The sequence below is a fragment of the Lithobates pipiens genome, unplaced genomic scaffold (genome assembly GCF_037356315.1).
Source record: "Lithobates pipiens isolate NorthernLeopardFrog02 unplaced genomic scaffold, aLitPip1_a1.2 Scaffold_28, whole genome shotgun sequence".
NCBI lineage: Eukaryota > Metazoa > Chordata > Amphibia > Anura > Ranidae > Lithobates > Lithobates pipiens.
Window position 1 is genome coordinate 127,639,953 of NW_027507789.1, and position 23,785 is coordinate 127,663,737.

The following is a 23,785-nucleotide window of genomic DNA, read 5'->3' on the forward strand; positions in this document are numbered from 1 at the left end:
AGAGACAAGGAGGCACCCGCAGTCTCTCTCTGCTGAGGGAAGTGAGCCCGATCATGTCTTCGGCTCAGATGAACTTGTCAAATCTGACGGCGGTTTATCTCCCCGGAATTCAGAATGTCCAGGCTGACTTCCTATCAAGGTTCTCCCTGGACAACAACGAGTGGTCTCTCCATCCCGAGATATTCACATGGATTCTGTCTCTGGGGATCCTGCCAGAAGTGGACCTATTTGCCTCCCCGTGCAATTTCAAGCTGGAGAAATATTATATGAAGTGTCGTTGTCCTCAGGCCTTCGGTATGGATGCACTGACGGATCAGTGGAGGTTTCGCACGGCTTATGCCTTTCCCCCAGTCCCGGTCATCCTGTGATTCCTTTCAAGACTCAGGTGGGAGAAAGTTATGGTGGTGACAGTTGCTCCATTTTGGCCCAACAGGCCGTGGTTTCCGCTCCTAATGCAGCTGAGTTTTCGGGATCCAGTTCCTCTCCCTTCCAGGGCAGATCTCCTGCTACAGGGAACATCTCTTCACCCATGCCTGGCCTATCTTCATCTGATGGTTTGATTCTTGAAAGGGGAAGGTTGGAAGCATTAGGGTGTCCAAGTACTGCCATTGCTACTCTACTGAATGCTAGAAGGCCAGGTACTAATAAAGTCTATCAAAGAATTTGGGCGAAGTTTGCTGACTATACTTCTTCCGTTGGCAGTTCCTGTAGTGATTCCGAAAGATTCAAGACATTTTGGGTTTCCTACAGACGGGACTAGACCTGTCACTATCAGTGAGTTCCTTACGAGTTCAAATTTCGGCAATTTCTGCATTCACTGGCGTTTCCTGGGCCAAACACCGTCTTGTCAGACAGTTTTTAAGGGGAGCAATAAGACTCAGACCCCAGAAAAAAACAAGATTCTCCAAATGGGATCTTCCTTTTGTTCTGGATTCCTTTTCAAGGAAAGACCTGAGCATATGGTTCAATCATCTATCAAGGCTCTTTCTCTCAAAGCCGCCTTTCTGGTGGCTATAACATCGGCCAAGAGGGTCTCCGAGATCAGCTCTCTGGGTTGCAAAGAACCCTTTCTGACGTTCTTTCTGGATCGTGTGGTCTTGGTTCCCATGTTAGGGTCAAATCCTAAGGTCACATCTGTATTTCATGAGAACCAGGAGATTGTTCTTCCTACTTTTCGGACTTCCGGAGATTCTAACATTCATCCTTTAGATGTTGGAGAAGTTCTGAAACAGTACTTAGAATCCACAGCTCCTTTTCGGACTTCTGACCATCTCTTTGTTTACTTCCATGGAAAGAATAAGGGATCGCGTGCTTCTTCAAGAACCATTGCAGCGTGGATTGTTCAGGCTATTCAAGGGGCTTATAAAGCTAAGGGTTTGGCTCCTCCAGAGGCAGTGACAGCTCATTCTACCAGGAGCGTTTCAACATCATGGGCGACTGCTCGTCATGTTTCTCCAGAAGTAATCTGTAAAGCGGCCTCATGGTCATCAATTAATACCTTTATGACACATTATTGTGTTGAGCCGGCTTCTTTATCGTCGGTTAATTTTGGTTTACATGTCTTATCTGTTGACGGTGCCAATTAAACCTTTTTCTGTTAACCAGCAATTTCCCACCCGGGTGTGTATGGCTAGTTATTTCCCATACGTAGGCTGCCATGGAGTCTGTCAGGAAAAAGGAAAATTTATATCAAATACTTACCGTAATTTTCCTTTCCTGATGGACTCCATGGCAGCAGGAGTTCCCTCCCATTTGCTGGAGTAGGCTAAGTTACGGAACACAGTCTCTGTTCAGAAGCAAAGATTTATGGGAGTGGGGTCCTATGAGGTATGAAAGGCGGGATTAACCCATACGTAGGCTGCCATGGAGTCCATCAGGAAAGGAAAATTACGGTAAGTATTTGATATAAATTTTCCTTTTTTTGAGTTCAGGCCATCTAAAATGTATGCTTACTGCAGATGTTCATGCAATGTAAGGCCTCATGCACACGAGACGCAGGTGAAAACTCTGCTCAAAAAAAGCTGAAACGCGCGTTTAGAAATGCGCGTTTTGCCGCGTTTGCATGCTGCGTTTAAACGCGTTTAGACGTGTTTGCGTTTATAAGCATTTATAAACATAACATCATGTAGATCCTCCCCAAGCTCTCAAAGCATGTTTTTTTAACTATTTCTGCTATTTTAATCAGAGTGAGCAGCAGCAGCATAGAGAGCAGTTGTACACTTGCATTTGCCTCTCTTTCTGTGGTATATATTTTGAAATGGATCCCATATTGAATATATGTCAGGAACTGCTCCTGATGTTGCTCTTGATGAGACAGCAACGTCGTCGCAAATTTCGTGAGAGGTCCAGAGTCAGAGCTCGTCAATATTGGACCCATCCGTTGATGGGACAGTGAATGTCCGTTGGATGTCCATTGTCACATTTGATCTGCTCTTAGAAAAAGTATGACCCAGTCTGACATTCATGGACACCAATATGAGAAACAGTGTGTCACCAGAGGAAAGTCTGTTGTTAACGATCAGGTATGTGTATATATTCATAAAATCTATTTATCTATGGATGTACAGATGAATTTTTTTCTCTGTCCTTTATTTAAAAAAAAAAAATGTCTATTTATAGCAAATTATCAAATTTTTTAAAATATCCTAAATTTTCTTGGAGTAATTTTTAACATGTTTTCATTATTTCTAATATAAAACAATATTAAAATAGTTATTTATTTTTTAATCTTAATATATGTTTTTATTAATTTTTCTAGTTTCAAATTGATTGATTCAAATTTAAAAGCAAATCTATGTTAATTAGATTTTTTATAATTGTTTTAAACTTATTTGGCCAATTTTTTAATATATTTTTATCGTGAAATATGTACTGATTAATATATTTTAATTCTTTGCTGCTGTATATGGTAGTATAATATTTTTTAATGCCTTATTAAAATATCCAGAATCCTAACCCTAACCATTCATCCTAACCCTAACACTAACCACTAACCCTAACCCCTAACACTAACCCTACCCCTAACAGCTAACCCTATCCCTTACACTAACCCTAACCCTAAACAACCCTAACCCTAATCCAACCCTTAATCCTAAACAATAACCCTAACCCTAACGGATAACCACTTACCATAACACCCAATTAGGGATGAGCTTCGTGTTCGATTCGAACATACGTTCGACTCGAACATCGGCTGTTCGCCCGTTCTGCGAATTCCGAGCCTTATGGGCCGTTCGCGCCAAATTCGTGTGGCGCTCACAGCCCACAATGCACTGCGTCATCGCAGTGCATTGCTGGCTCATGATTGGCCAAGCATGCACTGTGACCCCGCATGCTTGGCCAATCACAGCGCCAGCAGCGAGGAGAGCCATGATTGGCCACAGGCAGGATGCCTGTGGCCAATCATAGCTCAGGCTGTGTAGTACACGCCCCACACTATATAAGGCCGCCAGCGCGGCGGCCTTGTGTAGTGTGTTGGCATCTGAAGCAGTTAGTGGGTGTTCTGTGTGCCTTCAACACAGTATACACCGATCGTTATCGGTCGATTTTCGATCTTGCTCTTCTGTAGTGGTTGTTGTCTGCGTGCCCTGACCGCAGTATACACCGCTATATTCACCTCACCTATATAGCTAGTGATCTATCTTTTATAATAGAGCTTGCAGTCAGGAGCTTGTGCGTGCTGTCTGCGTGCTCTGTACCCAGTACACACCGCTATATCCACCTACATAGCTCTTCTCTATTTGAGCCCACTTGCCATCTGCAGGAGTTATTGGAAGTTGTGTGTGCCTCCAGCACAGCACAGTATACATCTGTATATACCCCTTTATCTCTGGTGTTCTATAATAAAGGCATCTGCAGGAGTTAGTGGGTGTTTTGTGCCTCCAGCACAATATACACCTGTATCTAGCCTTTATTGCTGTTCTCTAATAGAGCCATCTGCAGGGCTTAGTGGGTGTTGTGTGACTCCATTACAGTATACCCCTTTATCTCTGGTGTTCTATAATAAAGGCATCTGCAGGAGTTAGTGGGTGTTGTGTGACTCCAGCACACTATACACCTGTATCTACCCTTTATTGCTGTTCTCTAATAGAGCCATCTGCAGGGCTTAGTGGGTGTTGTGTGACTCCATTACAGTATACCCCTTTATCTCTGGTGTTCTATAATAAAGGCATCTGCAGGAGTTAGTGGGTGTTGTGTGCCTCCAGCACAATATACACTACCCAACTGCTGTTTTACCCAACTCCCTTCAGGCCATTACCATGTCTGGAAGGCCAGCAAGGAGAGGCAGACAGGCGCGAGCCGATAAAAGAGGGCAAGCAGGCTCTGTGTCTAGAGACAACAGTGCTGGTCATGGACGCGGTGCATTGTCATCAGCACGTGGCCATGGGACACGCTTTTCCTTCTTTTCGTCAGCTGGACATGTTGAACCGCAACATGCCAACGACTTGGTAGAGTGGATGACCAAGCCCTCTTCATCCTCCTCATCCTCTCTCACCCAGTCTCAGGGTACTAGCAAAGCAGCTGCCAATGCATCGTCTTCCCTCGTCTCAATGTCATCATCAGTGACTCCTTCCCTAGACCCACCACGTCCTCCTGAGGAGTCTCCTGAACTCTTTGAGCACAGTGTTGGGTACATGCTCCAGGAGGATGCCCAGTGTTTTGTAGGCTCTGATGATGACACTCAGCTAGAGGAAGGCAGTAGCGTGAATGCAGAGAGAGGGGATGGTCAAGAAGGACAGCAATCTGGCAGTCATGTTCCACAAGCTGCAGCATATTGCCAGGTTTTCTACAGCGATGAAGAGGGAGGGGATGATGAGGGCACTGACTCCACGTGGGTACCTGGTAGGAGAGAGGAGGAGGAGGAGGAGGAGGCACATGTCCAACAAGGCAGGATGCCCTCTGGGGGCCAGCTTAGGGGCTGCACACCGACTGAATCAAACCGCAGAGCTCCGCCTGTTCCGGGGCGCTGCCTCTGCAGGGCGCTGCCTCTGCGCGTTATTCTAAAAGTTCTTTGGTGTGGGCCTTTTTTGAGACGAGTGCATCAGATCGCACCGCTGCTATTTGCAACATATGTCTCAGGCGTATCTCGCGTGGCCAAAACATCAGCCGCTTGGGCACCACATGCTTGACCAGACATATGTTGACCTGCCATGCAGCTCGTTGGCAAGAGTACCTCAAAGACCCACACCAAAGAACAAAGCGGACCTCTCCTTGCTCCTCATCAGCTGGCATCTCCAACCCCACTAGACCTTTAGTCCTCTCTGAAACCTGCTCTGAGAGGAATGAAGGTGTAGAATTAGGTGTGTCACAGCCAAGTGCTTCCGGGCACTCTTCTAGCAGTACACCCACATCCGATTATAGCAGGCAAATGTCCCTGCCCCAGCTGCTGGACTGGCGAAAGAAGTTCACTCCCAGCCATCCACATGCCCAGCGGTTGAATGCTAGCTTGGCTAAATTGCTAGCACTTCAACTGCTGCCTTTTCAGTTGGTAGACTCGGCCCCCTTCCGTGAGTTTGTACAATGTGCGGTTCCTCAGTGGCAGGTCCCCAAACGCCACTTTTTCTCACGGAAGGCGATTCCGGCTCTCTACCGGCATGTGGAAGGCAATGTCCTTGCCTCGCTGGACAGGGCGGTCAGCGGTAAGGTGCATATTACCGCTGACTCATGGTCCAGCAGGCATGGACAGGGACGTTACCTGTCTTTCACGGCCCATTGGGTCACTCTTCTGGCAGCTGGGAAGGATGCAGGACAAGGTGCAGTAGTGTTGGAGGTTGTTCCGCCACCACGCCTCCAAAATGCTACTATTGGTTGTGACACACCTCTCTCCTCCACCCCCTCCTCTTCTTCTTCCTCCATGGCCTCTTCCAGTGCTCTGTCCTCAGAACCAGCGGTGCTCCGTAGGCGCTCCAGGGGCTATGCAAGTACGCAGGCAAAACAATGCCATGCCGTGCTTGCGCTGGTTTGTTTGGGGGACAGGAGCCACACTGGGGTGGATGTTTTGTCAGCTCTGCAGGGGCAGGCCGAGAGGTGGTTGACGCCACGCCAGCTTAAGCCAGGAATGGTGGTTTGCAACAATGGCACCAACCTCCTCTCCGCCCTCCGACAGGGACAACTGACCCATGTGCCCTGTGTAGCTCACGTCCTTAACCTGGTGGTGCAGCGGTTCTTGGGCAGGTACCCCGGCTTACAGGATGTCCTGAAGCAGGCCAGGAAAGTCTGTGTGCATTTCCGCCGATCATTTAATGCCTGTGCTCGGCTGGCTGAGCTCCAAAAGGAGTTGAACCTGCCCAAGAACCGCCTTATATGTGACATGCCCAGCAGGTGGAACTCAACATTGGCCATGCTGCACACGCAGCAGAGGGCCATCAATGAGTACCTGTGCGACTACGGCACCAGGACAGGGTCAGGGGAGCTTGGTTTTTTCTCACCACGCCAGTGGGGCATGATCAGGGATGCATGCACTGTCCTGTCACCGTTTGAGGAGGCCACAAGGATGGTGAGCAGTGACAGTGCATGCATCAGTGACACTGTACCTCTTGTCCACCTCTTGGAGCATACGCTGCGTGGAATAATGGACAGGGCACTTGAGGCAGAACAGAGGCAGGAAGAGGAGGACTTCCTTGCCTCTCAAGGCCCCCTTTATCCAGACAGTGTTCCTGCTGTGCCACCCATCACACAGGAAGAGGATGAGGAGGAGGAAGAGGAGGAGGAGGATGATTGTGTCAGCATGGAGGTGGAGGCTGGCACTCAGCATCAGCAGCAGCAGTCTTGTAGGGATGATTTACAGTCCCAAGAAACACGTGGACTTGTACGTGGCTGGGAGGAGGTAGCTGCGGATCATGTTGCCCTTAGTGACCCAGAGGACTCCGGACTGAATGCCTCAGCTAACCTACGCTGTATGGCCTCCCTGATCCTGCAAAGCCTGCGGAAGGATCCTCGTATTCTTCGGATCAAGGAGAGGGACCATGATTGGCTGGCCACTCTCCTTGATCCACGGTACAAGGGTAAGGTTGCCGACCTTATCTTGCCATCGCAGAGGGAACAGAGGATGAGACATCTCTGGGAGGCCTTGCAGAAAGGTCTGTGCAACGCGTTCCCAGAGACTGGGAGGTTACAAACTCCTGGTCCTGGACAACGTGTTGCTGAGGCATCGGTCAGAAGGAGCGGTGGAGAAGGTGGCCATCTGACTGATGCTTTCAGACAATTTTTTAGTCCGCAGCCCCAAGGTATGATCGGTTCCAGCAACCATCGCCAGCGTCTGATTTACATGGTGCAGGAATACCTAGGGGCAAGGTCAGACTTGGACACCTTTTCCACCGAAAATCCTCTGGCTTACTGGGTCTTGAGGATGGATCACTGGCCAGAGCTTGCACAGTATGCAATTGAGCTACTGGCCTGTCCTGCATCCAGCGTTCTTTTGGAACGCACCTTCAGTGCTGCTGGTGGCTTTGTTACCAATCACAGGGTACGCCTGTGCACCTTATCAGTTGATCGACTGACCTTCATCAAGATGAATCAGTGTCAGGAACTTACCAGCAATAGACAGGTACAGCTGCGTGCACACAGGCGTCGGCGTGTGTCTTCTGCGCGTTCGCGTACGCGTTCGCGTGCGCGTTCGTTTACGCGTTAGTGTGCACGTTCGCGAGTGGCGTTCGTACGCGCGCTCGTCCACGTGGTCGTGCGTGGCGTGCGTGCGCTCCTTCCCGCCACTGAGCGTTTAAAGGACTCTCAAGTGCGCCGGTGCGGCGCTGTTTCGTCTCAGCTTCCGTGTGTCTGAACATCTGATCCTGAACCCGGTTACCTTTGAATACCTGATCCTGAACCTGATTACCTGCTACCGTTATCGACCCGGCTTGCTTGACTTCTCTGCCTTCTCCAATCCCGACCCGGCCTGCCTGACCTCGAAACCTCTTCTGCTTGTGATTCCGTTGCCGACCTCTGCCTGCTTACCGACACCTCTTCTGCCTTCCGTTACCATCAGTCTGCTTACCTTCTGACCCGGACCGTCTGACTCTTCTCCAGCCTGCTGCCAGTTCCAACCTTCGGTCTCTGAAGCTACTGCCTGCATTTCTCAGCTTCCAGCAACCCGCAGTCCACTCAGCCTTCAGAGGGATCTCCGCTCTTCTACCAGCTCCAGCGGCTCTATCCAGCAGGCCCTCCTACCCACTGTGCTCTCGAGACCGCTGTTCCCATTCCAGCGGCTCCTGAACCAGCGCTGTAAGAGAGGTCTCCTCCTACAAGTCGGGCTCCACATCTGGACTCTAACAGTACGAAACAGCCATGACTGAGCCCGCAGGAGAGACCTCTCCCATGAAGGAGATCTGCACGCACCTGTCGGCCCTTACCCAAGCGGTAAAATCGCTTCAAGATAGCTACGCCAGGCTTGAAGGACAGGTCCAGGACCTTACAGATACTGGTCACATGGCCTCTGCTCCTGCCTCCTTATCGGCACAGCCCGTCGCCTCACCATCCGTTGTCATGCTTCCACCTGAACCAAGGGTACCCATTCCGGAAAGGTTTTCTGGGGATCGAACCAAATTTCGGGCTTTTCGGAGCGCTTGTCAACTCTATTTTGCCCTACAACCACGGACTTTCTCCCTGGAAGCCACGAAGGTAGGATTTGTAATCTCCCTCCTACAAGGAGAACCGCAGACCTGGGCCCACCGTTTACTTGAAGGAGATTCACTCGCAACCTTCTCTCTGCAATCCTTCTTTGAGGCCATGGCTCAGCTTTACGAGGACCCCCAAAAGACTGCCACGGCTGAATCTGCTCTGGTTGCGCTCCAGCAGGGCCGCAGACCGGCTGAGGATTATGTCTCGGACTTTCGACGCTGGAGCGCAGACACGGAATGGAATGATGCGGCTTTAAGGCATCAATTTCGCATGGGGTTATCTGAAGGACTTAAGGACGAACTGGCTCGAGTCGGTATACCAGAAACCCTGGAGGCCCTGATCTCCTTGGCAATCCAGATTGATCGCCGTCTCAGGGAGCGAAGATCAGAGCGCTCCGCTCAGCAAGTCCGTCCAGTCTGGATGACAGCGAGAGCCCCAATGCCTGCTTCTCGCTATGTATCTCCGTCCAGCCCTATTCCGCCCTGCACGGCTCCTGACACCTCCGAGCCCATGCAATTAGGACTACTGCGCCCCGCTTTGCTTCCAGAAGAGCGTGCACGTCGCCGGCAGCAGAATCTCTGCCTCTACTGCGGTGGTTCGGGTCACTATGTTTCTAATTGCCCTGTCAAGATAAGTAAGTGCCTACCTTCTGCTTCTACCAGTCTCTCTGCATTGACTGCCAATTCAACCCACCTTGCTGTTCCTCTCTCACTACAGCTCCAAGGAAGGACGGTGACAGTCAACGCTATCATTGACTCCGGGGCATGCCGCTGCTTCATAGACTCCACCTTTGCGGGCCGACAGGGCATCCCGTTACGAGGCAAGGCTCATGAACTCTCAGTTTTTCTGGCCGATGGGTCTAGCATCAGTTCTGGAAAGGTAACTCAAGAGACTCTCCCTCTACCTGTCATTATCTCCTCTCAACACAAGGAATTCCTGACGTTGGATGTCATCTCCTCTCCAATGTTCCCAATCATTCTGGGCATACCCTGGCTCCAGGCCCACAACCCCTACATCAATTGGGTTACCAGAGAAGTCACATTCCCATCTTCCTATTGCTTGAAACACTGCCTAACAGATTCCACCAAGCCTTCCGCCACCCTTTTATGTGTAGACTCTGATCAAGACCTACTGCAGACTGTGCCCAAGCACTATCATGACTTTATTGATGTGTTCAGTAAGAAGGGAGCAGACACTCTGCCTCCTCATCGTCCCTATGATTGTCCGATCGAACTCCTCCCTGGGGCCGAGATTCCTTTCGGACGCATATTCCCTTTATCAGAAAAGGAGCAGGGGGCACTGAAGACCTACTTGGACGAGAACCTAGAGAAGGGGTTCATCCGTCCTTCAACTTCCCCAGCAGGAGCTGGAATCTTTTTTGTCACTAAAAAAGATCAGTCCCTCCGTCCATGTGTGGACTATAGAGACTTAAACAAGATTACGGTTAAGAACCGCTACCCCTTACCCTTGATACCCGAACTCTTTCAGAGACTGAGATCCGCTAAGATATTCACCAAGTTGGATCTAAGGGGGGCGTATAACCTAGTTCGCATCCAGGCCGGGCATGAATGGAAAACAGCCTTCCGGACCCGATTCGGTCATTATGAATATTTAGTGATGCCCTTTGGGCTCTGCAACGCCCCGGCCACATTTCAACACCTAATCAATGATGTGTTTAAGGATTTCCTCGACGTGTTCGTGATTGTCTACCTGGACGACATTTTAATATTTTCCAACTCTCTTGATCAGCATCGAGAACACGTCCGTAAAGTCCTGGACCGCCTTCGCCAGCACCGACTCTACGCAAAGGCTGAGAAATGCGAATTTGAGTTACAGAGCATCCGATTCCTGGGACTAGTGATCTCTCCAACGGGTATCAGGATGGATCCCCAAAAGGTGTCTGCTGTACTAGATTGGCCAGCGCCTCTGGATAAGAAGGGTGTACAACGCTTCATTGGTTTTGCGAACTTTTATAGAAAGTTCATAAGAGACTTTTCAGCTATAATTGCGCCCATCACGCAACTGACCAGACAAAACTTCCGCTTCTGCTGGACTCAGGAGGCCCAGAGTGCTTTCGAAAGACTTAAAAAACTCTTCACGTCCGCCCCAATTCTCAGCCATCCGGACCCGTCTCTACCCTTCATCCTCGAGGTAGACGCCTCTGAAGTGGCCGTAGGAGCGGTCATCTCCCAACGTCAAGGCAACAAGGACCTAATGCATCCCGTGGGGTTCTTCTCCAGGAAACTCTCTTCCGCGGAGAAGAATTACGACGTAGGCGACCGAGAGTTGCTCGCCATTAAGGCCGCCTTGGAGGAGTGGAGATACCTATTGGAGGGCGCTGCTCACCCGGTACTAATATACACAGACCACAAGAACCTAGAATATCTACGGTCTGCCAAGCGACTGAGACCCCGACAAGCCCGCTGGGCCCTGTTCTTTTCACGTTTCTCCTTTCACATCACGTACCGACCCGGATCGAAGAACGTGAAACCGGATGCGCTGTCACGGATGTATGACAATCCTAAGGACTCATCTGTTCCTGACACCATTTTACCTGCCGGGAATTTTTTACTTTTACAGCCTGATCTCCTCTCTCTGATCAGAGAAGCATCCTCTGACTCCTCAAGACCCCCCGGAATCACCTTAATGTCCAGAGATGGCTTGTTCTGGAGGGGAAGTCAAATTTTTGTCCCCAAGAATGTCCGAGTTAAGGTGCTGTCCCTTCTTCATGACCACCCACTGGCAGGCCACTTTGGGGTCCGTAAGACCCTTGATCTGGTACAACGCACGTTCTGGTGGCCCAATTTGAAGGACTTTTGCGAAAAGTACATCAGCTCTTGCCCCGTCTGTATCCAGAACAAGACACCCAGGAACCGGGCTTGGGGACTGCTGAAACCCCTACCTGTACCCGACAGACCCTGGAGAATGATTAGTATGGACTTTATTGTCGAGCTTCCATGTTCTGAGGGATGTTCAACTATTTTTGTGGTTGTAGACCGGCTATCCAAAATGGCCCACTTCTCACCCTTAAAAGGCACCCCATCTGCCGTGGAGACTGCCCACGTGTTCATTAAGGAGATTGTGAGGCTACACGGGATTCCAGCGAATATAGTCTCCGACAGAGGAGTGCAGTTCACTTCACGCTTCTGGAGGGCCCTGTGCGAGATCCTGAAAATTGAGCTGGCACTGTCCTCGGCCTATCATCCCCAAACTAATGGGCAGACAGAAAGGACCAACCAGACTCTTGAGCAGTACATTAGGTGCTTCACATCATTCGTACAGAATGATTGGGTGTCCCTGCTGCCTTTGGCAGAATTTGCCTACAATAATGCTTGTCATTCGGCCACCGGTCAGTCCCCTTTTTTCGCCAATTATGGCTTTCATTTAACCTTTTTGCCTGATTTTCTTCCAGAAACCTCAGTTCCAGCGGTCCAGAAGACAGTGGATTTCCTCAGCCACAATAACCGGGTGTTGCAGGAAGCAGTGGCCAAGGCCCAGGCAGACAGTAAGAGAGCCTTTGACCGGAGAAGAAGAGGGGAACTGATCCTACAACCTGGCGACCAGGTATGGCTTTCTACCAATAACATTAAAATGGCTTGTCCCTCCAGGAAACTTGCACCTAAATTTATGGGACCATTTCCGGTTAAGAGGAAAATTAATGAAGTTTCCTACGAGCTAACCCTGCCTGAGTCGCTTAGGATTCATCCTGTGTTCCATGTGTCACTGCTGAGACCTGCCACCCCTGATCCCTTTCCTGATAGAGGAACTAGACCTCCAGAACCCATCTTAGTGGATGGAAACGAGGAGTACGAGGTGGAGGCCATCCTCGATTGCAGAAGAAGACAGGGACGCATCCAATTTCTGATCAAATGGAAGGGATTTGGGCCAGAGAACAATTCCTGGGAACCAAACAGCAATATCCATGCCAGGCGGTTAATTCACGCATACTTGTCTGCCCATCCAGAAAAGAGGAACCTGTTGGGCATCCGGAGGCTGCCCCTTGGGAGGGGGCAATGTCAGGAACTTACCAGCAATAGACAGGTACAGCTGCGTGCACACAGGCGTCGGCGTGTGTCTTCTGCGCGTTCGCGTACGCGTTCGCGTGCGCGTTCGTTTACGCGTTAGTGTGCACGTTCGCGAGTGGCGTTCGTACGCGCGCTCGTCCACGTGGTCGTGCGTGGCGTGCGTGCGCTCCTTCCCGCCACTGAGCGTTTAAAGGACTCTCAAGTGCGCCGGTGCGGCGCTGTTTCGTCTCAGCTTCCGTGTGTCTGAACATCTGATCCTGAACCCGGTTACCTTTGAATACCTGATCCTGAACCTGATTACCTGCTACCGTTATCGACCCGGCTTGCTTGACTTCTCTGCCTTCTCCAATCCCGACCCGGCCTGCCTGACCTCGAAACCTCTTCTGCTTGTGATTCCGTTGCCGACCTCTGCCTGCTTACCGACACCTCTTCTGCCTTCCGTTACCATCAGTCTGCTTACCTTCTGACCCGGACCGTCTGACTCTTCTCCAGCCTGCTGCCAGTTCCAACCTTCGGTCTCTGAAGCTACTGCCTGCATTTCTCAGCTTCCAGCAACCCGCAGTCCACTCAGCCTTCAGAGGGATCTCCGCTCTTCTACCAGCTCCAGCGGCTCTATCCAGCAGGCCCTCCTACCCACTGTGCTCTCGAGACCGCTGTTCCCATTCCAGCGGCTCCTGAACCAGCGCTGTAAGAGAGGTCTCCTCCTACAAGTCGGGCTCCACATCTGGACTCTAACAATCAGTCTTGGATCACCCACAGCTACCAAGCACCTGAAGCTGATGTAACCGAATAATTTTTTTTGAAATATCACATCCCTTCAAGACTGCCTATGCTGATGCTGAGTGACTGTCCTGTTATGTTGATTGTCTATCCTCTTCCTCCTCCGCTGATATGTTGGAAGAACATTTCTGGTTCTGGGTGATGCCATCAGCCCAATTTTTCTGCCCCTGTTTAACAGGGGCGTTTAATTACAATTTTTGATGCAATGCTTTGCAGCAGGGCTAATTCCTGCAATAAAAATAGAGTATATGGGAGAGGTTGCAGTGTGGTGGCACCAGCACCAGTGCCTAAGGCTCAATTTTTCTGCCCCTGTTTAACAGGGGCGTTTAAGTACAATTTTTGATGCAATGCTTTGCAGCAGGGCTAATTCCTGCAATAAAACTAGAGTATATGGGAGAGGTTGCAGTGTGGTGGCACCAGCACCAGTGCCTAAGGCCCAATTTTTCTGCCCCTGTTTAACAGGGGCGTTTAATTACAATTTTTGATGCAATGCTTTGCAGCAGGGCTAATTCCTGCAATAAAACTAGAGTATATGGGAGAGGTTGCAGTGTCGTGGCACCAGCACCAGTGCCTAAAGCCCAATATTTCTGCCCCTGTTTAACAGGGACATGTAATTACAATTCTTGATATAATATTTCACAGGAGGGCCCGTTCCTTTGCCCACCCAGAGTAACTGCGAGGACTTATAGTGTTGTGGCACCAGCACCACAACCACCAAAGGTCAATTTTTCTACCACTGTTCAACAATGGCATGTAATTACAATTCTTGATATAATCGTTCACAGCAGGGCGCTCCAGCGCCCACCAAGAGTCACTTTGAGGGCTTACAATGTTGTGGCAAAACCAACACCTTGTTCCACCATTTCTGCAGAGCATATAGGGCAGGCCCCTACTTTCAAACATCCAACTTACAAACATCTCCTACTTGCAAATGGAAGGAGACAACAGCAAGTGAGATGAAAAAAGATGGACGACAAAACAAATTATACAGGGGTGATAACCCTTCCCTATGTTTTCCAAAAAGCTTAAAAATAGTTTTTTTGACTGGAGCTACACTTTAAAAATGTACCAGTTGAAAATTACAAACAGATTAAACTTAACACAACAAACCTACACAGTCCCTGTCTTGTTTGCACCGCCTGTATACTACTGTTCTGAGTATATAGGGCCTGGGGGCCACACGCATTTCCTTTTTTTTAATATGGGTACGGGGTTCCCCTTAATATGCGTTCAAGACCCAAAGGGGCTGGTAATGGGCAGGGAGGGCTACCCATGCCATTTTTCTCAATGATTTTCAACCATATTGCAGGAACCAGATATAACATTAAAACTGCAAGCAGTTTTAAATGATGTTATTTCCATTTAATGTCATTTTGTGCAGGGACTGTTCTAAACACGGGAAACACGTGGCACTTCACAGGCATACTACAGACACCCCCCAGGCACCATATTTAAAGAAATATTTCACTTTTTTCTTCACTTTAATCGTCATTAAAATCAGTGCTCCAGCCAAAACGGCCATTTTTAAAAAAACATTTTAGGCATTGACCCATGTCCCCTGGGGCAGGAGCCAGGTCCCCAAACCCTTTTTAGGACAGTATCTTGCATATTAGCCGTTAAAATTAGCACTTTTAATTTCGAACGTTCGAGTCCCATAGACTTCAATGGGGTTCTAAAGTTCGTACGAATTTGGGGTCCGTTCAAAAGTTCTGGTGTGAACCGAACCGGGGGGTGTTCGGCTCATCCCTACACCCAATCCTAATGACCAAATTACATTGCCGCAGATGGTCACAGTTGACTTTGAGGCCATGTATCTCTGATGCAGAAAAGTGCATGACATTTTGACAACCCGAATTTGGGGCCTCCTATCTCGGGGTCACTTAGTAAAAGGATCCTCAAATTTGGATATGTTATAGTGCTCGATCCACAATGTCTGCATACCGAATTTGGGGTTCCTGGCCATAATTGGCCCCAAGATATGGGCCCCCAAATTCAGGTCACAAAATGTCATTCTCTGATGCAGAAAAGTGCATGACATTTTGCGACCCGACTTTGGGGCCCCCTATCTCGGGGTCACTTGGTGATAGGAACCTCAAATTTGGATATGTTGTATTGCTAGATCCACAATGTCTGCATTCTGAATTTGGGGTTCCTGGCAATAATTGGCCCAAAGATATGGGCCCCCAAAATCGGGTCGCAAAATGTCATTCTCTGATGCAAAAAAGTGCATGACATTTTGCGACCCGAAATTGGGGCCCCTTATCTCGGGGTCACTTGGTGGTAGGAACCTAAAATTTGGATATGTTGTAGTGCTAGATCCACAATGTCTGCATACCGAATTTGGGGTTCCTGGCAATAATTGGACCCCCAAGATATGGGCACCCAAAGTCGGGTCACAAAATGTCATTCTCAGATCATATTTCTGAGTTCTCAGGTCCAAAAAATTGGGTTCCTTTAAAAACGCATATAAACGCAAACGCGGCTAAACGCGGGTGCTACGTTTGGCTGCGTTTAGACGCGTTTAGTCGCGTTTTGTGTCTGAAACGTGGAAATTTTTGCGTCTGAACCCATTTTTTTGCTTCTGGAAAAACGAGGTTAAACACAACTGCATAAAAACGGCAAAAAACGAGACTGTGTGCATGGACACATAGGATAACCTTGAATGAGTTCAGGGGCAGTTGAAAAAAGTGTCCAACTGCATCTGAACACGCGTTTAACTGCGTCTCGTGTGCATGAGGCCTTAGGCTTCATGTACACTGCTGCTGGTAAATGGACGTTTAGGAGCAGTTGGCATTTTTTCAGCTGCCCTTGAACTCTCCTCTATGTTATCTTATTAGTACATGTACACAGGCTCGTTTCTAGGCAGCTGAGTTCAGAAACATTTTTTGGAAAGCAAAAAAATGGTGTTTCAGAGGCATTTTAAACGCCAAATGCCTGTAACAGCTTGTAAACACGGTAACTCGCGTTTATCTGTGTTTCATTTACAGATTTTTTTTTTTATATATAGCACTGACCCCTGAAGGAGCTGCGGGTTTTTATTTGAACTTTCCGTTACCTCCTTTTTTGCTTCTCCGTCTTGGGGTTCCCGTGGTAGATCGCCCAAAGAATGTGGAATCTGACACTGAATCCTCTTTTGGGTTATTTATTTAGAACAGAAATAGAGTCTTTCAATAAAGGGTAAAGGGTTAGGAATGTTAAGTGCAATTGTCAAACCAATTGCTTTTACTCTTTGTAATGCTGAGTTCGAATCTTATGCTTCTGATAGAAATGAAGTACAGGAGACCTTTCTGTAGCTCAAATCCAAGCTGGATGGCCCAAATACGTTTATTGTTGCACATTTTTTATACACTCAAAAATGACACTTCTTAGATAAAACAAAAATACCATAAAAGGAGAAAACAGCCTTTCCCCATCTTGTGGTTAGCAGGCGGGCGTAGTCTGAGTGACTTTACACTTTTCACAATACCTATTTCTTAACACAGTTGTTTTGTTCAAATAATGTCAAGTTATAACTTAAGCTAGAACTCTGATCCTATCATTTTCCCCCTTTGACATCATCCTTGTCCAAACTCTGGGTCCCCACTCATAAGTTACAGCCAATACTTTCCTGAGTACTATCCCTGACCGCGGGTTGTCAGAGGAGAATAATGTTCTCATCCCCCAGTTCCATATCAGCATCTCAAAAGCAAAGAGAATCTAAGAGAAGGGTGACGTCAACTCATAATCTCAAACTCAGAGTTCTATAGTGCACCCCTATTCATTATTTTGACTTTCTTTTGAATTCTCTTGTATATACAACAATTAATAATTGTCATTATAGCAAAAGCAAGCATAAGTATTAGTATAGGACTCAACATCCAATTAAGTATAGTAGTGGCGGTAGGGGACCATCCACTGAAAACATTGTACCAGTGGTGGGTAGTTTCATCTCTTATCTGTGAGGATAAATGTATTAATTTTCCTTTATCTATAACTGCAGATATTAGATTATTTTGAAGGGTATGTTCCTGTGTCTCTATGTGTTTTCTAAGTATTTCGGACTCATTTAAGATTTGTTGTAAGGGCTCTAATGATATTATGAAAGGGGTAGTATCAGTAAGGTTATCTACCGTCCATTCTTCTTTTCAAATAGTTTTATTGAAAAGTCAAGCAGTTCACAATGGAGTAAGCAGAACAATTTACAATGGTAACAGTAACAGAAAGTAATCAGGTAGGCTGCTTCCTAAGTTTGTAGAAGTAGATATATCAGAACATTCTAAGGCAGGCCCATGGACCCTTTATGCGTAAGGTATAGCGAATAGTGATGGACGAACTTCCGACGGGACGTTTCGCGAACGCGAAATGCGAACGGACCCAAACGTTCGCGAAACCGACCGTTCGCCGCGGGCCCCATTGACTTCAATGGGAGGCGAACTTTGCAAACCTTCATGTCGAATTTGCGGCCACGTGGTAATTATTAGGGGGTAAAACGTAGTCCCACCATCTGGACAATGACATAATACATGTATGAGGTGAATTTGGGATCGATAACTACAAGCATTTTTATTTTATTTGGGAAATTGTTCTAACAATTCAGGACTATGGAGCTAATGAAGGCAATGGAGGAGAGGGAAGGTCAGGGACCAGGGTAGGCAAAGAAGAGGGTGCAGGAGATGATCACCAGCAGCGTGACATACCGGAATGACACATGCACCGTGATAGAGGCATCTGACAGCAGCACCGTAATACAGAGCACTGACAGCAGCACCGTGACATACAGCGCTGACAGCAGCACCGTGACATACAGCGCTGACAGCAGCACCGTGACATACAGCGCTGACAGCAGCACCGTGACATACAGCGCTGACAGCAGCACCGTGACATACAGCGCTGACAGCAGCACCGTGACATACAGCGCTGACAGCAGCACCGTGACATACAGCGCTGACAGCAGCACCGTGACATACAGCGCTGACAGCAGCACCGTGACATACAGCGCTGACAGCAGCACCGTGACATACAGCGCTGACAGCAGCACCGTGACATACAGCACTGACAGCAGCACCGTAAGCAGCCCCAGGAGGAAGTCAGCACAGCACAGGGATGGTGTGATCCCCTCATAATAAGAACCCCCAGGAGGAAGTCAGCACAGCACAGGGATAGTGTGATCCCTTCATAATAAGAACCCCCAGGAGGAAGTCAGCACAGCACAGGGATATCATAAGCAGCCCCAGTAGAAATATGACACCGCTCAACCTCTTCAAAGAGGAGGGTAGGGGCATATAGTACGGTGTGCTTTTTTGGGTCAAGGAAGTGAGCCAAATGAATTAAGAAGGTCTGTGTGCTTGATTAAAAAAATAGTTTATAGACATATACATGGTCTACTGGTCACATGTGTTGAATTCCTCCGAGATCCATGCCTCATTCATTTTTAGAAATGTGAGGTAGTTAACACTGTGGTGAGCTAGGCGAGTACGCTTATCGGTCACAATCCCCCCTGCTGCGCTGAACGTCCTTTCGGACAGGACACTGGATGAGGGGCAAGCCAACAGTTCGATTGCAAATTGGGCAAGCTCTGGCCAGAGGTCAAGCCTGCCCACCCAGTAGTCTAGGGGTTCATCACTCCTCAGAGCGTCCACATCGGCCGTTAACCCAATGTAGTCGGACACCTGACGGTCTAGGCGTTCCCTGATGCTGGATCCGGATGACACCTGTCGATGGGTCGGCTGAAAGAATGACCTCATATCCGAAGTCACCAACACATCTTCAAACCGGCCTCTTCTTGCAGGCGCTGTTGGATTGGTACCCGCAAATCCTTCTCTGGGAGTGGGAATTGCTCCTCTGCCAGCGCACGCAAAAGCAGAATGCAGCATTTCTCGAAGCAAGGCCTGGAAGTGCTGCATTCTGACAGCCCTCTGCGACGGCGGTAACATTTCCGCCATTTTGTGTTTGTACCGGGGGTCTAAGTACGTTGCCACCCAGTACTGGTCCTTGACCCTCATGCTTTTTATACGGGGGTCCCTATTAAAACACTGGAGCATGAAGGCCCCCATTTGCACTAAAGTGGAAGCGGTGTGGTGGCCTGGCTCCTGCTCATCATCCAGGATAATGTCGTCCTCTTCATTCTCCTCTCCCCATCCTCGCACAACAGGGATCCCAGAAAGGTTTAAAGCATGCTCTTCTTGCTCCTGCTCATCCGCCCCGGCACCATCCTCCTCTGACTCCTCATCAGACTCCTGTTGTTGACTTGTCTCAGATAGAGTAGCCCCCCCTGGGAATTCATCCAGCATTGCGACTTCCTCATCTTCCCGCTCCTGCTCCTCCACAGCCTGATCAATGACACGACGCAATGCACGCTCCAGAAAGAAGGCATAAGGTACCATGTCACTGATGGCGCCATGGCTGCGACTGACCAGTTTGGTGATCTCCTCAAATGGCCGCAGAAGTCTGCATGTGTCGCGCATGAGCAGCCACTGGCGCGGTGAAAAAAAACCCAGCTCCCCAGAACCGTTTCTTTCGCAGAGTTCATACAGGTAGACGTTAACTGCACGTTTCTGCTGGAGCAGCCTATCAAGCATATAGAAGGTTGAGTTCCATCGCGTCGGGCAATCGCAAATAAGACGTCTGACCGGCAGATGGTGTCGCCGCTGAATGTCAGCAAGGCGAGCCATGGCCGTGTAAGATCTTCTGAAATGGGCCGAGATTTTCCTTGCCTGCCGCAAGATGTCCTGGACCCCAGGGTATTTGACAAGGAATCGCTGCACGACCAAGTTTAAGACGTGTGCCATGCACGGCACGTGCGTGATTTTGCCCTGTTTCAATGCGCTAAGCAGATTGGCACCGTTGTCACACACCACTTTACCAACTGTCAAATTGAGCGGTGTTAGCCACTCATCTGCCTGTGAACGCAAAGCTGAAAGGAGTGCCGGGCCAGTGTGGCTCTTTGCTTCCAGGCACAACAGACGCAGCACGGCATGGCAACGTCTCACCTGGCATGTGGAATAGGTTCTGGGGAGCTTGGGCGGTGCAGTGGAAGAGACGCTAGCAGCGGAAAAGGAGGAGGCAGCTGAGGAGGAGAGGGAGGAGGATGGAGTAGGAGGAGGAGAAGAAGAGTCAGGCCTGCATGCAATCCGTGGCGGTAAAACCAAATCTACACGGGTGCCACGGGTTACATGCTTGACGGCCGTCAGAAGGTTCACCCAGTGGGCAGTAAAACTGATATACCTTCCCTGCCCGTGTTTGCTAGACCACGTGTCTGTGGTCAGATGTATCTTGGCACCGACACTGTGTGCCAGAGATACATTCACTTGCCGCTGAACATGGCCATATAGCTCTGGGATGCCCTTCTCTGAGAAATACTTCCTTCCTGGGACCTTCCATTGTGGTGTTCCAATGGCCACAAATTTGCGAAAGGCCTCCGAGTCCACCAGTTTATATGGCAGTAGTTGGCGGGCTATGAGTTCTGACAAGCCAGCCGCCAACCGTTGGGCAAGAGGGTTATCCGGCATCATCATTTTTTTACGCTCAAACATTAGGCCCACGGAAGCCTGCCTTTTTGCAGAAAAATGTGAGCTTGGCGTGATGGAAGGTGGAGTGGAGGACAATTGTGAGGAGAGAGGAGAAGGAGAAGTAGAAGACGAGGCTGGACGGTGAGAGCCTGCAGTGTGGCTTTGTGTGTTCCGTTGCTCCCACTGGGCTCGGTGATGGCTGCTCATGTGCCTTCTTAAGGCGGTCGTCCCTAGGTGAGTATTGGGCTTACCGCGACTAACGCGTTGACTGCAAAGATTGCAGATGGCAACGCTATTGTCAGCAGCGGACACGTTAAAAAAAGCCCACACTGCGGAGCCATGTGCCGGTGTCCTGGGAGCGCCAGATGTGACCGTACATGGTCGATGACTCGCTCCTGATACATTTGCAGTCTGCTTTGTCCCTGCTGTGCAATGTAAGTCATTGCTGCTTCTCCTCCCTATCTGCTGGTCCATATCTCCCTCTGAACTCCCCTCCTCTTCCTCTCTTGTGGGCACCCACGTGACATCACTAGACACGTCATCATCAACGTCACCTTCCCCACCGCTATAAGTAGAGATCTCGGAGTAGGCAGCAACACCGGGGACCAACCTCCTCCTTGGGCTGATCTGGGTACTGGCGTCAGACTGCTGAGTAGCGCTTGTTGCTACCTCCTCTTCCTGATCCAATACCAAGAGTGGCTGCGCATCAGAAATGTCCTCTTGATATGGATCGGAAAATAATTCCAGTGACTCAAGCGGAAGGTATGTGGTGGTGGTGGTGGTGGTCGTGTTGTTGGTGGTAGTGTCTTTGGGGGTGCACATAGCAGAGAGTGAAGAAGAGGGTGCAGATCGAGAGGATGAGGAGGGTGCAGAAGAGTAAGGCTGAGCGAGCCACTCAACCAAGTCTGGTGCATCCTTTAAAGTAATTGAACGCACCTTCTGCAACTTCCCACTTTGGCTCAAGCCTGTTGCTCCTGCCCTACCCCTACCACCCCTGCGGAAGGGCCTGCCTCTTCCTCTGCATGTCATTTTTTAAATGACCCTGTGACAAAACTCTTAGTCCCTATACCGCTGAAGGACTGCTGCAGTATAGGTGAGCGGTCAGCAGTGGTGCACGTCAACCCTATCTATTGTGGACCTATAGCGGTCCTTACAGAACAGCAGACTGTACCGCACTCAAGCCTATGTACCGTAGCACCCTATACCAAGTTACCAGTCCTTATAAGAACTTTTGTGGACCAAGCAGGTTGTGTATTAGTGTTTAGCAGACTGTACGTCAGTCCCTATACCGCTGAAGGACTGCTGCAGTATAGGTGAGCGGTCAGCAGTGGTGCACGTCAACCCTATCTATTGTGGACCGATAGCGGTCCTTACAGAACAGCAGACTGTACCGCACTCAAGCCTATGTACCGTAGCACCCTATACCAAGTTACCAGTCCTTATAAGAACTTTTGTGGAACAAGCAGGTTGTGTGTTAGTGATTAGCAGACTGTACGTCAGTCCCTATACCGCTGAAGGACTGCTGCAGTATAGGTGAGCGGTCAGCAGTGGTGCACGTCAACCCTATCTATTGTGGACCGATAGCGGTCCTTACAGAACAGCAGACTGTACCGCACTCAAGCCTATGTACCGTAGCACCCTATACCAAGTTACCAGTCCTTATAAGAACTTTTGTGGACCAAGCAGGTTGTGTATTAGTGTTTAGCAGACTGTACGTCAGTCCCTATACCGCTGAAGGACTGCTGCAGTATAGGGCAGCGGTCAGCAGTGGTGCACGTCAACCCTATCTATTGTGGACCGATAGCGGTCCTTACAGAACAGCAGACTGTACCGCACTCAAGCCTATGTACCGTAGCACCCTATACCAAGTTACCAGTCCTTATAAGAACTTTTGTGGAACAAGCAGGTTGTGTATTAGTGTTTAGCAGACTGTACGTCAGTCCCTATACCGCTGAAGGACTGCTGCAGTATAGGTGAGCGGTCAGCAGTGGTGCACGTCAACCCTATCTATTGTGGACCGATAGCGGTCCTTACAGAACAGCAGACTGTACCGCACTCAAGCCTATGTACCGTAGCACCCTATACCAAGTTACCAGTCCTTATAAGAACTTTTGTGGACCAAGCAGGTTGTGTATTAGTGTTTAGCAGACTGTACGTCAGTCCCTATACCGCTGAAGGACTGCTGCAGTATAGGGCAGCGGTCAGCAGTGGTGCACGTCAACCCTATCTATTGTGGACCGATAGCGGTCCTTACAGAACAGCAGACTGTACCGCACTCAAGCCTATGTACCGTAGCACCCTATACCAAGTTACCAGTCCTTATAAGAACTTTTGTGGAACAAGCAGGTTGTGTGTTAGTGATTAGCAGACTGTACGTCAGTCCCTATACCGCTGAAGGACTGCTGCAGTATAGGTGAGCGGTCAGCAGTGGTGCACGTCAACCCTATCTATTGTGGACCGATAGCGGTCCTTACAGAACAGCAGACTGTACCGCACTCAAGCCTATGTACCGTAGCACCCTATACCAAGTTACCAGTCCTTATAAGAACTTTTGTGGACCAAGCAGGTTGTGTATTAGTGTTTAGCAGACTGTACGTCAGTCCCTATACCGCTGAAGGACTGCTGCAGTATAGGGCAGCGGTCAGCAGTGGTGCACGTCAACCCTATCTATTGTGGACCGATAGCGGTCCTTACAGAACAGCAGACTGTACCGCACTCAAGCCTATGTACCGTAGCACCCTATACCAAGTTACCAGTCCTTATAAGAACTTTTGTGGACCAAGCAGGTTGTGTATTAGTGTTTAGCAGACTGTACGTCAGTCCCTATACCGCTGAAGGACTGCTGCAGTATAGGGCAGCGGTCAGCAGTGGTGCACGTCA